At 43.7% G+C, this 12,166-nt stretch overlaps 1 pseudogene; it reads right to left on the bottom strand.

The window, feature by feature from the left end:
* Positions 1–5,436: 5,436 nt before the first annotated feature.
* The window catches only part of LOC119320543, an 8,643-nt pseudogene continuing 1,913 nt past the window's right edge, over positions 5,437–12,166 (bottom strand).

Below are 12,166 nucleotides of genomic sequence, written 5' to 3'. Positions count from 1 at the left end.
TGTCGACCAAGTGTGCGACGGTTGTCTCATTGGGAAACAAAGGCGAGCCCCGTTCCCAAGAGAGGGAAACTTTAGAGCGAGTAAAGCTCTTGAGTTGGTCCACGGAGACTTGTGTGGACCGATTACACCGGCCACCCCTGCCGGAAACAGATACTTCTTGCTCGTCGTCGACGACTTCAGCAGATTCATGTGGATTGTGTTGTTGAAGACGAAGGATCAAGCTTTGCAAGCTTTCAGGATAATAAAAATGGCGGCTGAAGTAGAATCTGAAGCCAAGCTGAAGGCCCTCCGTACCGATCGGGGGGGTGAGTTCAAGTCCCGTGCATTCACGGACTTTTGCGAAGCTCAAGGCATCAAGAGGTATCTTACGGCGCCATATTCACCGCAGCAAAACAGTGTTGTGGAACGGAGGAATCAAACCGTGGTGGCGATGGCACGAAGCATGTTGAAAAGTAAAGGCATGCCGGGCAAGTTTTGGGGTGAGGCGGTCAATACGGCCGTTTACTTGCTGAACCGGGCTCCAACCAAGAGTGTGGTTGGGATGACGCCGTACGAAGCATGGTACGGACACAAGCCCACGGTTGATCATCTTTGCACTTTCGGGTGCGTAGCGCATGTGAAGACAGTGACCGGGCATACTAGCAAATTGGCGGATCGGAGTACTCCAATGGTGTTGGTTGGCTATGAAAAAGGCACGAAGGCATACCGTGCGTGCAACCCCTCAACCAATAAGGTGGTTGTGACGCGCGACGTGGTCTTTGAAGAAGCAAGGTCATGGAATTGGAACTCCACCGAGCCGGTATACCCGTCTTCCGATGATATTTTCAACGTTGTTTACGATGATTATGAGCATGCAGACATTGGTGATCAACCGGAGACGTCGGCCGCGACAAACGGCGCGGACGGCGCGGCAGAAAATGGAGACGCGCCAGCTACTCCCGCTGCGTCACACACGCACGAGCAAGAAGGACCGGCTGGTGCGCCTGAAGACACGCCAGGCAGCGCCAGCGGCGCTCGATCTGGTGGCTCACATATGCGTGGAGGCACTGGACGAAGCCCATCAGGAGGCTGTCCACCTCAAAGCCCAGGTGGCTCATCAACCAGCCCGGGAGCAAAAAGCCTGTCCACTGGAGGCGTTTCGAGCAGCCCACGTGCTGCACCACAAGGACATCAAGGCCACGTACGTGAAGGCCATGTACGTGAAGATGATACACATGTTTTGGATTGTTCATCTAATGGAGATGCAGCCAGTTCGGAGGAACAGGATTCGCCAGAAATTGGGAGTTTGGAAACTCCGGATGAAAATTCCTCGTCTTCGACTGAACAGGAGACAAGGGAACGTCCGCCGACACCAGTCCGTCTTCGGCCAGTGGCGGATTTATATCCGAAGAAAAATCTAGTGAAAATAAAAAGAAGAGGACGACAGTGTCTACTTAGCGTCGAGGAACCGACGAAATTTGAAGATGCAAATACGGAGGAGTGTTGGCGTCGTGCTATGGATGAGGAGTTGGGATCGATCCGAGACAACAATACATGGGAGCTCGTGGATCCACCCGACGACCATAAAATCATAGGGCTCAAGTGGGTGTACAAGGTCAAGAAAGATGCCGAAGGAAACTTGGTGAAGCATAAGGCAAGGCACGTAGCCAAAGGATACGTGCAAGAGCAAGGTGTAGACTTCGAGGAAGTGTTCGCTCCTGTCACAAGGATGGAATCGGTGAGGCTAGTTATAGCTCTCGCGGCTCAAGAATCTTGGAGGCTACATCACATGGATGTAAAATCCGCCTTTTTGAACGGGGAGTTAAAAGAAGAAGTGTATGTGAAGCAACCACCGGGTTACATCAAAAAGGGAGAGGAGCACAAGGTGTTGAAACTACACAAGGCATTGTACGGGCTATGCCAAGCTCCTCGGGCGTGGAACATCAAGCTTGATCGTACACTAGTTTCTCTTGGTTTTGAGAAAAGTCCACTAGAGCATGCTATGTACAAGCGAGGTAAAGGCAAGGATCGTCTCCTAGTGGGCATCTATGTTGATGATCTCTTGATAACTGGAGCAGATGAGGGGGAGATTGCTAAATTCAAGCTACAAATGAAGGAGCTTTTCAAGATGAGTGATCTAGGGCTCTTGACTTACTATCTCGGGATCGAGGTACAGCAAAAGCCGGAGGGAATCACGTTATGCCAGGAGGCATATGCAAAGAAGATTCTTGAAAGCTGTAGCATGGAGGACTGCAATCCAAGTCATGTTCCAATGGAGCCTCGACTTAAACTTAGCAAGAGGAGCCAAGCACCCGCGGTTGATGCAACGGACTATAGAAGTGTGGTCGGAAGCCTAAGGTATCTTGTGAATACACGACCAGACTTGGCCTATTCCGTTGGCGTAGTGAGTCGCTTCATGGAAGCACCCACGACAGAACATTGGGCAGCTGTGAAACAAATACACAGAGAAGCGGAAGGAGATGGTGGAGCTACTTGGCTACAGTGATAGCGACTTGGCAGGAGATATTGACGACCGTAAAAGTACCTCGGGCGTGGCATATTTCTTGGGAAGAAGCATAGTGAGTTGGCTATCACAAAAGCAGAAGGTGGTCGCATTATCATCCTGTGAAGCGGAGTATATTGCAGCTGCAACCGCGGCAGGTCAAGGTGTGTGGCTAGAAAGGCTACTCGGTGACCTCACTGACAAGGAACCGGAAGGAGTGGTGCTTTATGTTGACAACAAGTCCACGATTGCTCTATGTAAGAATCCAGTGCATCATGATAGAAGTAAGCACATTGATATACGGTATCACTACATACGAGATTGTGTGGAAGAAGGCAAGATTGAAGTCAACTACATTTGCACCGATGATCAGCTTGCAGATATCCTGACCAAGTCTTTGGGACGACAGAAGTTCACGGAGATGCGGGGAAGGATCGGCGTCCAAGCTGTGAAGTGAGGACATCGTGGTTGGGGGGGTGATTGTTGGAATCAACCGCGTAGTAGAAGTCCTGTCCGGTATGGACTAGGAGCAGTCACCGACTCGGTTTGGATTAGCTAGCTTTGTACTAGTATAAATATAGCTGTACCCTACGTTGTAATATCAGATCAATCAAAGCAATAAAAGTACAAAGGCTCGACACGAGCCTGTTGCTATAACTCGGCGTGTTGTCTCGTGAGCTACGGGGTTAATCGATCGGCCGGCTGCGTAGAGCTAGCTAGTGCAAGCTAGCTTCTTCTGATAGTGTGAAGCTAATCGATCCACCAGGGTGCTTGCCTGCTTATTGTTGCACGTACGTCCGTTGGCCAAAGTATCGGCCAACCGGGACTCGACGGAAAGTACTCGTCGGTGTTCGTACGTTTGGGACCGAAGCCAACAAGCTGTAGACCCATTAGCCCCTCTGCCGGAGGAGAATAGAGATCGACCAGATCGACCAAGTTCGGATCGCTACTCCTCTGGCTAATCTGAACCCCGACCACCACATCATAGATATCAATCACCAAATGCCCACCATCGAGAATGATCTCATCTTCCCGCAGGTATCGGCCTGTAAGAATGTCGTCCTCCGGATCCTGCACTATGATCCACCCCGACGGCGGATGGAGATTGAGATTCCCCTCTGGCTATCGCCGCCAGAGAGACAGTACGTCGCCCACCACCATCCCGGACGCACCTGCCCTACATACGCCGGCGCCGCAGGTCGAACCCCTTGCGTCGACGGCGGCAGGGGCGCCAGCGCCGCCTGGGCGGCCTCCGTGACACCAGCGTCGCCCGCGTCACTCATCTTAAAAAATGGGAGAGGCCATGCCTGGCCTAACTGTTCTCATGACGCTGAGGACACAGTGCGACGATGATCTAGCTCGCAGCAGTTTGTATAGGAATCCCAGATGCCAGCCATAACTCCCAAAACGAACCCTCTGACTTGGTCCTTCGTCGTCTGGGGGCTCGATATTGTAGGGCCACTCGCCATGCCAGTCTATCTCAGCAATAGTATTTCTATATGCATGCAAAAAAATGTGATGGAGAAGTTTACAATAGTAGGTAGATGGGTGCTTTTAGGTAGTGGACGGTGGAGAGAGGTATCCATGGTCGGGGGACATTATATTGATTTGGTGGTTATCAAATGTCTGGTACGGTTTGTGTACGCAATGTACACATGGTCGGGGGCCAGCAGGGGAAGCCACCTTAGGTCTCCGGTGATGGGAGCAGGGAAGTCCATGGTAGTGCATTACCCAAGGCGACCAGCAGTGTAACATGGTCGAGCTCCAGGTCAACATCTTCTGTTCCCGTAGAACTAGCACCGTCGGCTATACCCGCTAGTGTGGAGGTTGCTAAAATTGGATGGAGTAAAGCTGTGGGATAAATTACTACTCTACATGACAAGTAAATAAATAAGAATAATAACGATAGATCTCATAACGGAGAATACAATTTTGTTCTGTCCAACTATTATCGGTTTATCTCAGTTCACATTAGAAAGTCACATCCAAGGTAAAAGAATCAGATTATACTACTGATGCTTCTTCAGCGTTTATACAGGAGCAAAATACAGATATTTTCTTCTTCTTCTTCTTTGTTCTATGTGTGCCTTCCTCTAATTTCACTTTGCTCCCTTGAGCTCCTCCATGTCTTCAGACCTATAATTATTATCAAAAACTTGTCAAATTGCAATAAAGATAAGGACATTCTGAGTTGGCACTCGAGGACCATTCTAAGGTCCTATGTAAAATCCCATATGTGCACGTGCCATTATGAGAAAGAATAATTCTGGTGTGTTCTACAGTAGCACACTAATGCTAGCATCATTATGAGAAAGAGGCAATGTTCGAGAAGACAGGATCAAGGAAAAGGAAATGACAGTACGTAACCCAAAGTATTAGTCCAGGCGAATAAATGTTCAACTTTGGCAAGAACCTTAATTATTCTCCCCCTTTATCAAATATTTTCCTGCATTTTATACTGGAAGGCTGTAATATAATAGGTAGTTTTTGCAAAAGAATGATTATTGCTTGGGAGAGCACAGATCGAACCATGATACATTTCTACTCTTAGTGTTTTCTTCCTTGTAGCATGGACATGTGTTCCATGAGTAGATACATACTCCCAAGTGAGGAGAAAATATAGTGAATATACGGTCACATAATATTTTACTTGTTTCCGACATCTTGATGCGAACCATATGATTAGGTATCCTAAGATGCTTTGCCTATAACATGTCTGACGGTGAGCACAAAAATATGTCTGATGGTGAGCACAGTGGAAATTTTATAGTATACATTAAATACTCATATTCCCGCAAGCCATGAAGTAATATCTAAACTAACCAGAAATGATGATCTTAGCAAAGACATGGGCTGCAACTAAATATTATTCAATGCAAAGTACGTACAAAAGACAGAATGTATGCAGCCACACGCTAAAAGTTTTTGTATCATTATTTTACAAAATTTAGTTCTCAAATGTCGTAATGAAATAATAGTGCTCGCATATTTATTTTAGTACTACCACAACAAGTTCTCGCAAATTTTAGGACAATGAAATAGAAAAATGCTGGCAAGCTAATACTGAGAATAATACATACCTTCTCATTCATAAATTTGTTAAATTCATCCATATTTACCCCGTGCATCATCTCATCTGTTCCTAGTCCACCTGCACCTGATATGCCGGCTGTTTCAACAGTAGTGCTATCCCTGCCGAAAAACTCACTGCCGGGGCCTTGAAGCTGCATTGCACTGGTCTGACCAACAGCACCATCTCCTGAAATTTCTTGGGTCATCTCGACAGTTGCAGAATTCGTTATTCCTAGTGTAATGTCTATGGTTGCTGCATTCTGCATTCCATGGGCCATATCTGTGGTTGCGGTGTTTTGCATGTCCTCGTTCTCACCAAGGTAGCTTCTGAGGAGGTCTTCACCATCATCTAGAGGTGGAGTCAACATCCTTATCCCTCCAATGCTAGAGTCATAGATGAGTGGATATAACTGTGGTAGAAGCTCCTGTTGCCTTATATGGTTTGGATTATCCATGGCAAACATCGTATTACTTGGAAATAAATTCAAAGTGGGCACTGGCTGCTGTGCTGTTTGTGCAAGATTGGACGGTTGTGATGCACTAACCATGCTTCCATTTGCTAGAACTCCAACATGAGCACCATTACCATTAGTATAACCATGACCATTATTAGTATTAGATGCTAGTCCCCTAAGAGCACCTCCACAAAGACTAGTCGTGCTGCCGTCATTTCCATGAAAACCATAACCAACTGGTGTTGCAATATTACTTAGCTGACTTGTTTGGTTAAGATTTATAGCTCCCTCAGATCCTATATTGAACTCGAAAGTTCCCTCACTATCTTGAGATTTCGGATAGTCATTCAAAGAATTGTTATAGTGTGTTGGGATCGTGGGCATGGTTGAAAGCCAATCAATTGAGCAGTCACCTTTGTTTTTCTGAAATTTCAAATATAGTAAAAAGATTAATAAAGGAAATGTATGGTAGTGGGGGTGGTGGTATCGTTTCTGATAATTTCATGATCATATAGATGAAGCTCGGTTTCAGATTGAAGGAACATCAACTTGAAACGTACCTGCAGATGGCTGCTGTCTTTATCTGTAGTTGCATTTTCACTATTGTCCTCCGTAATAAGTTCTCTCATATTTCTTGGAGTATAGTCTGCATTGTCGAAAGCAAAATATGCCAAGAGATCCGAGATTAGAAATTTTGAAAGATCAATATGCTCCTATACATGTGATTTACATATTTCATCCTAACATTCATCATTAGTCATAAACATGCGCCTTGACTGACATCCATGCTAATTATAAAAAAAACATTCTAAAGTGGGCAAAGAATACAGATAAAACATGCAAGAGCAATAGGTATATATTATTTTAAAGGCATGCATGGAACTTTGTTCTACTAAAATTAAATATTAAAATTATAGCAAAACGTTAGTGTTTATAGTGTCACAATATCATTTTGACTATACCGTGGTTACATGATATAGTTAGAGACAAATATGCATGTGACGTTATGATTAATTTTCTCCAAATAATGCTCACCGCATTATATTCATGAATGGTACATGCATTTAAGGGTAGTGTTCTTGGACTAGCCACAGTGGGGAGTAACTTAGACTAGTAACATGCATATGTTACTACTCTATGTTACTACCTCTACAATGAGGAGTAACATATATGTGGTGTCATGCAACACTTTATTTATTACGTTGTAGACTCATCTTGCCTTGATATGTGTGATGTTACTCATACTACTAGTAACAAGCTATGTTACCACATGACTCTCTTTCTTCATTAATTACTTGCCACATCATCTATTTTGCCTAAATATATGTGATGTTACCACCTACGTTACTCCCACTGTGGGTAGTCTCAAGCGACAAAGGTACAGAAGCAATGAATTTATCATGCAACCAACAGAATATAATACATGTAATATATCATGCATATTTGAATATGATAATTAAGGTGCCAATCTTTTATACATGCTCAGATCAGGACATCCCTATGACCATTACACCCATAGCCCCCACAACTACTCATGTTTAAGTTCCAGAAACCAAGGACAAAACTACACATGTTTAAGTTCCAGTAAACAAGGACGAATCATTAGAGTTCATGCATGCCAAGTGAATTATCGGGTAGTTTTTATTCTAGGAACTATTCCATTCTTCATGAGAGTATTATTTGGCATATATTATATAAGTATGTATTGCTCGGGAATGAATGTCCTAACATGGATAAACGGGGCGAGCATTGGTGCATGAAAAACATGGAGATATGGGCGAGCATGCAAGGAATGAAAACCGAGCTTCAAGTGGATAGATCAGGACTTTGAAGTGACCATAATGACAGACAACTACAAATCATAAATTTACAAGACGACACTTCATTTTTCCCTCCATAGCCTTCTATAGCTGATCTGCACCTCACTTTTGGGTGAGGCCCATGTAATTTTGTAAAATGGGCCAATATTTAGATTCCATATTTATTGATTAAACTGAATTAGGTTGCAGTCACACCCCCTCCAAAGGCTAGACAAATTTCCCCTACGTACCTCCATAAATACCACCGCTATGGCATCATTTGGATGTCCATATTTACCATAGTCAAGGCTTATTCTTTAATCTCTTGCAAGGATTAGACCTTTGTGGTCTGATTAACCGTGTCTCAATGTCGTCAATAACATCCCAAGAATTGGTTTAGACTTTTCATATGCGCCTCGTAGTTGCACGTTGTAGTAGAATCCAAAATTTTCTCCACCCATATTGTCGAGTGTTTCTCAATGAAAGATCAAGATACTCGTAGTGTTATTAAGATCTAGACACATTTCCTCTTCCAATTAGTTGATTTTGCCTAGTTGTATGTGTTACTTATTCTTCATAAAAGTAATGTGTTTGAACTATCTCTAGACTTAGTGAATCAAATGTTAAAAGATCACAAGCTCACCTGTTGTGTGCCAATTTTAGGAGTTAGCCAAGACCTAAGGTGAAGCAAACCACCCTAAACCTCTAGGACTCATACACAAGCATGAAATTGTTGCCGAACCTGGTGCATCTTTATCGGTCCACGTGGAAGTTGGAGAACTGACATCACAAAATAAATTGAGATTTTCACCGAGATCATGAAATGATGCATGATATTTAGTGCTTCAAGCCTTCCTTTGGCATATTGAGGCCCACCACGTATCACCCACAAATTTAATTTCATGCCAAAGCCAATGTATTGAATCCTTTTCGGTGAAGCTATCCATGTGTTTGCATCATGGTCTAGGTGGAGGATGTAGGGGCAAGGTGAAGGAAGTGAATAGTTGATTCTAGTTCCACTTCCATTTCCAACAAAGCTGGACCTAATAGGTATATATTCTATGTTCACGTCTCATCCCTCGATAATGCCCTCCATGATTATAGTTCCATTTCCATTTCAATGAAGTCATGGATCAAATAGCTGAGTCTACCTTGGCTCAACCCATTATAACGACCCTTGTTGCTAGGAAAGGAAGGTGGTGTAGAAGCTTTTGTGATTTACTGAAGTAGCATAGTTGTGAGAACAGAGCACATTCATGAGATTTATAGACCATTAAAACGGCATATTCTACGCTTCGCTTTGAAGTACCTTGTAATGCTTGAAGTCTCTCATGAACAAACCACTAGGACCTATCAAACCCAATGAAGTTCCTTGTGTGTTTGGACATGGTTTGAATGGACTATTGGTAGAATATTATGAGTTTGCCACTCAACACTCTACATGGAAACGTAGAGGATTTTATTGCAGGATCGACTGCCATGGTAATGAAGAAAGTAGCATTAAAGGGATAGCTTCCCAGGATGGCGCCAATGTTATCACAACAATTGTTCACATAGGCAAGGAACAAGCATAGACACTTCTTGAAATTAATTTAGCAGATAACAATTTGAAACACGACGAGAACCTCAACAATGATCCACCATATGAACTCTTGTGCTCTTAGCCATGCTTTGACTTGATTTTACCTGCTACCTCTCATGCACTAACCGTTTGGGCCAAACTGGAGCCATTATGATGATGAGTCTTTTTAGACGAACCTCCTTCTATGACTAGATGTGGTTTGATTGTGGGAACGTAGTGGCAATCTAAGAGAAGGGTGAGGTTTATATCAATCATTTGTTGTTTCCTTAATACAATATAGTATATTATTGTTACCTCATGGAAGATAGAACCACATAAAAATTGTTGAAACTTGTGCACATGCTTCTCCACACTCGCTTAAATGGAGGATCATTTTCCAAGTTAATGAAGAAAGTCACATAAGTAAGGAAGCAATCCCAGCTGACCTAAGGGGTGTCACCACCATTGTTGAGATAGGCGAGGAAAAATTTGTCAGTAATTTAATAAGTTATCTAACTGGCAAAGCTTTGGTAATATTAGAGGCTTTGACATCTACAATCACCACACAATATCTATTATTTTGGGTCTTGCTTCGACATAGCGATGATAGTTGCTCTATTGCGTGATCCATCTCTGTTGGGGCCAATGCGTTGAATATTTTTACATGAATAAGCTGTGGATGCTTTTACATGGTGCCATACTAGCATAACCAGGGTAACATTAGCATCTTCTCAGTTTTGCAAACCAACACACAATCTCATTTTTGATGCGCAAAATCATTTTTGATGAAGATGATTTGTGTGTTTAGACATGGTTTGAACATGCGAACATAGGAGAGATGTGATATATTTGATAATTTTGTATCAATTCTTCCTCTACTGCAGTTGCCGCCGCTGCTGCTTGTGTCGCAGCCACCCCCGCACCGCTGCTCGCCGCGCTCACCGCCGGTTGCTGCTGCCTTCTGCTAACCGCGCTCGCTGTGGGCGCCGACACCCTGGCTGCTGTGTGTGCCCAGCCTCTCCGGTGGCTGGCTGGGCCACTGCCTAGTGGAGCCGGCCCAGTTTAATTGCGTGCTAGACCCCCCAATAATTCTAACACCCCACTAATTACCCAATGACAGGTGCCCCCTCGTCTAAGTTAGTTAGATTAAATAATTTGCATTGACCCTGTTGAGCAGTCTCCCCACTCCTGTGATCACTAGTAGGTGCACGACGATCCACACGAAGACGAGGTGAAGATGTCGGGCATAGTGTCAATGATGCCACAGATGATCATATTCTTCCCCACCAAGGGGAAGAACACATGTGTTCACCAACAAGACCATGATCACTTTGACGCAGGGGACATTGCCGCCCTATATTATCAGCAAGGTCATCATGTGCTTGCTTGCTTGCTCTGGATATATCACAAATAACAAGGACATCGCCGCCACGATCATCAGGACCCGCCTACCGTATGGTGATGGAGTAGGACATCGTCATCCAGGGTGAAGAATAAGTAATTCTTCACCCTGGTGTAAACTCTCTCAAGATATGATACCTTATGGATGTTGTAATCTTACCTCACATGCATTGAATTCTCAGTCGCATATTCTAATATTACCTAACCTCGCTGATGCATGTGGTAATCTTACCTCACATGCATGACACATTTAATTCCTGCAGTGGATGTTAAGGAGACCTTAACTACACACCGTAATATTACCTCACATGCATTTTGGTTCTTACAGTGACTAAAGGGTGCGTGAGGAGGTGGGGTGAGGAATAAGAATTCTTCACCCTGGATTATGAATAGTCATATAGGGCATGCACAAAGTGATAACTAAGATATATAGATCATTATAGATGCCCAATTAATTAACATGCTTACGGTGATGCAGCCACATGCCCCCTACCCCAAGAGGGAACAGTAGATAGACTATAAGCACCAACCATACAAACAAGATAGAATGGTTGAGTCTTGAGCACTTCGTATAGTCTACCTCCAGAAGTCCAGACTATCCTTCGAGGAAAACAAAAATAAGCATGCCAACCCATACTTCTAGCCTCATACACACACAATATATGTACACTTAACTCGCAAATATCAGTATGCATGCTCGCATGTAGTAAATGTGTATGCGGGTAGAACAAGTAGAAATAAAGTATGTATGACACGATTACCATATATATATATATATATATATATATATATATATATATATATATATATATATATATATATATATGCCAACATGGAGATATTTGAACAATACATTTTAATTGAAGTCACATACCTTTTGTTTCATTGAGTCGTTTGGTGGCTCTGTGGAATAGTGCATGCTTATGTGCAGTCCAGTGGAACTTGATCCCATTGGCGATCCTGCTGTCAGAGCCCCCCTCATTGGAGTCGTCCATTTCTATTGGTCTTTTCCCTGATTTGCCATCCCGATGGAGAATGTGGTTGCTGTGAGAATCAGTGTTCATGGGGACAGCGGTAGGGGCAGTGTTGAGCCTCCGCAGGTTGACATGATGACAGATGTTGCGCATAACATTGTCATGCACGGGCTTGGTAAGGAAGTCATATGCACCTCCAATGAACCCCCGCCTCACCGTTTCTGCGGTCGCGTCGCCGGAGAACACTGTATAACAAATGCAAGTCTATTAGTATGTATGTACAAACATGCTACATTGATGAATATATGTGTGACCAGCACTTTCATTGTACCCGTATATTAAGTACCAATAATCCTACACATAGCGTATATGAAATGTTTTACGTAATCCTTCTCACTAATTTTCTCTCACTTGAATTTCGC

Source organism: Triticum dicoccoides, chromosome 6B (assembly GCF_002162155.2).
Source record: "Triticum dicoccoides isolate Atlit2015 ecotype Zavitan chromosome 6B, WEW_v2.0, whole genome shotgun sequence".
Classification (NCBI taxonomy): Eukaryota; Viridiplantae; Streptophyta; class Magnoliopsida; order Poales; family Poaceae; genus Triticum; species Triticum dicoccoides.
This window is presented reverse-complemented; position numbering and strand designations above follow the sequence as displayed.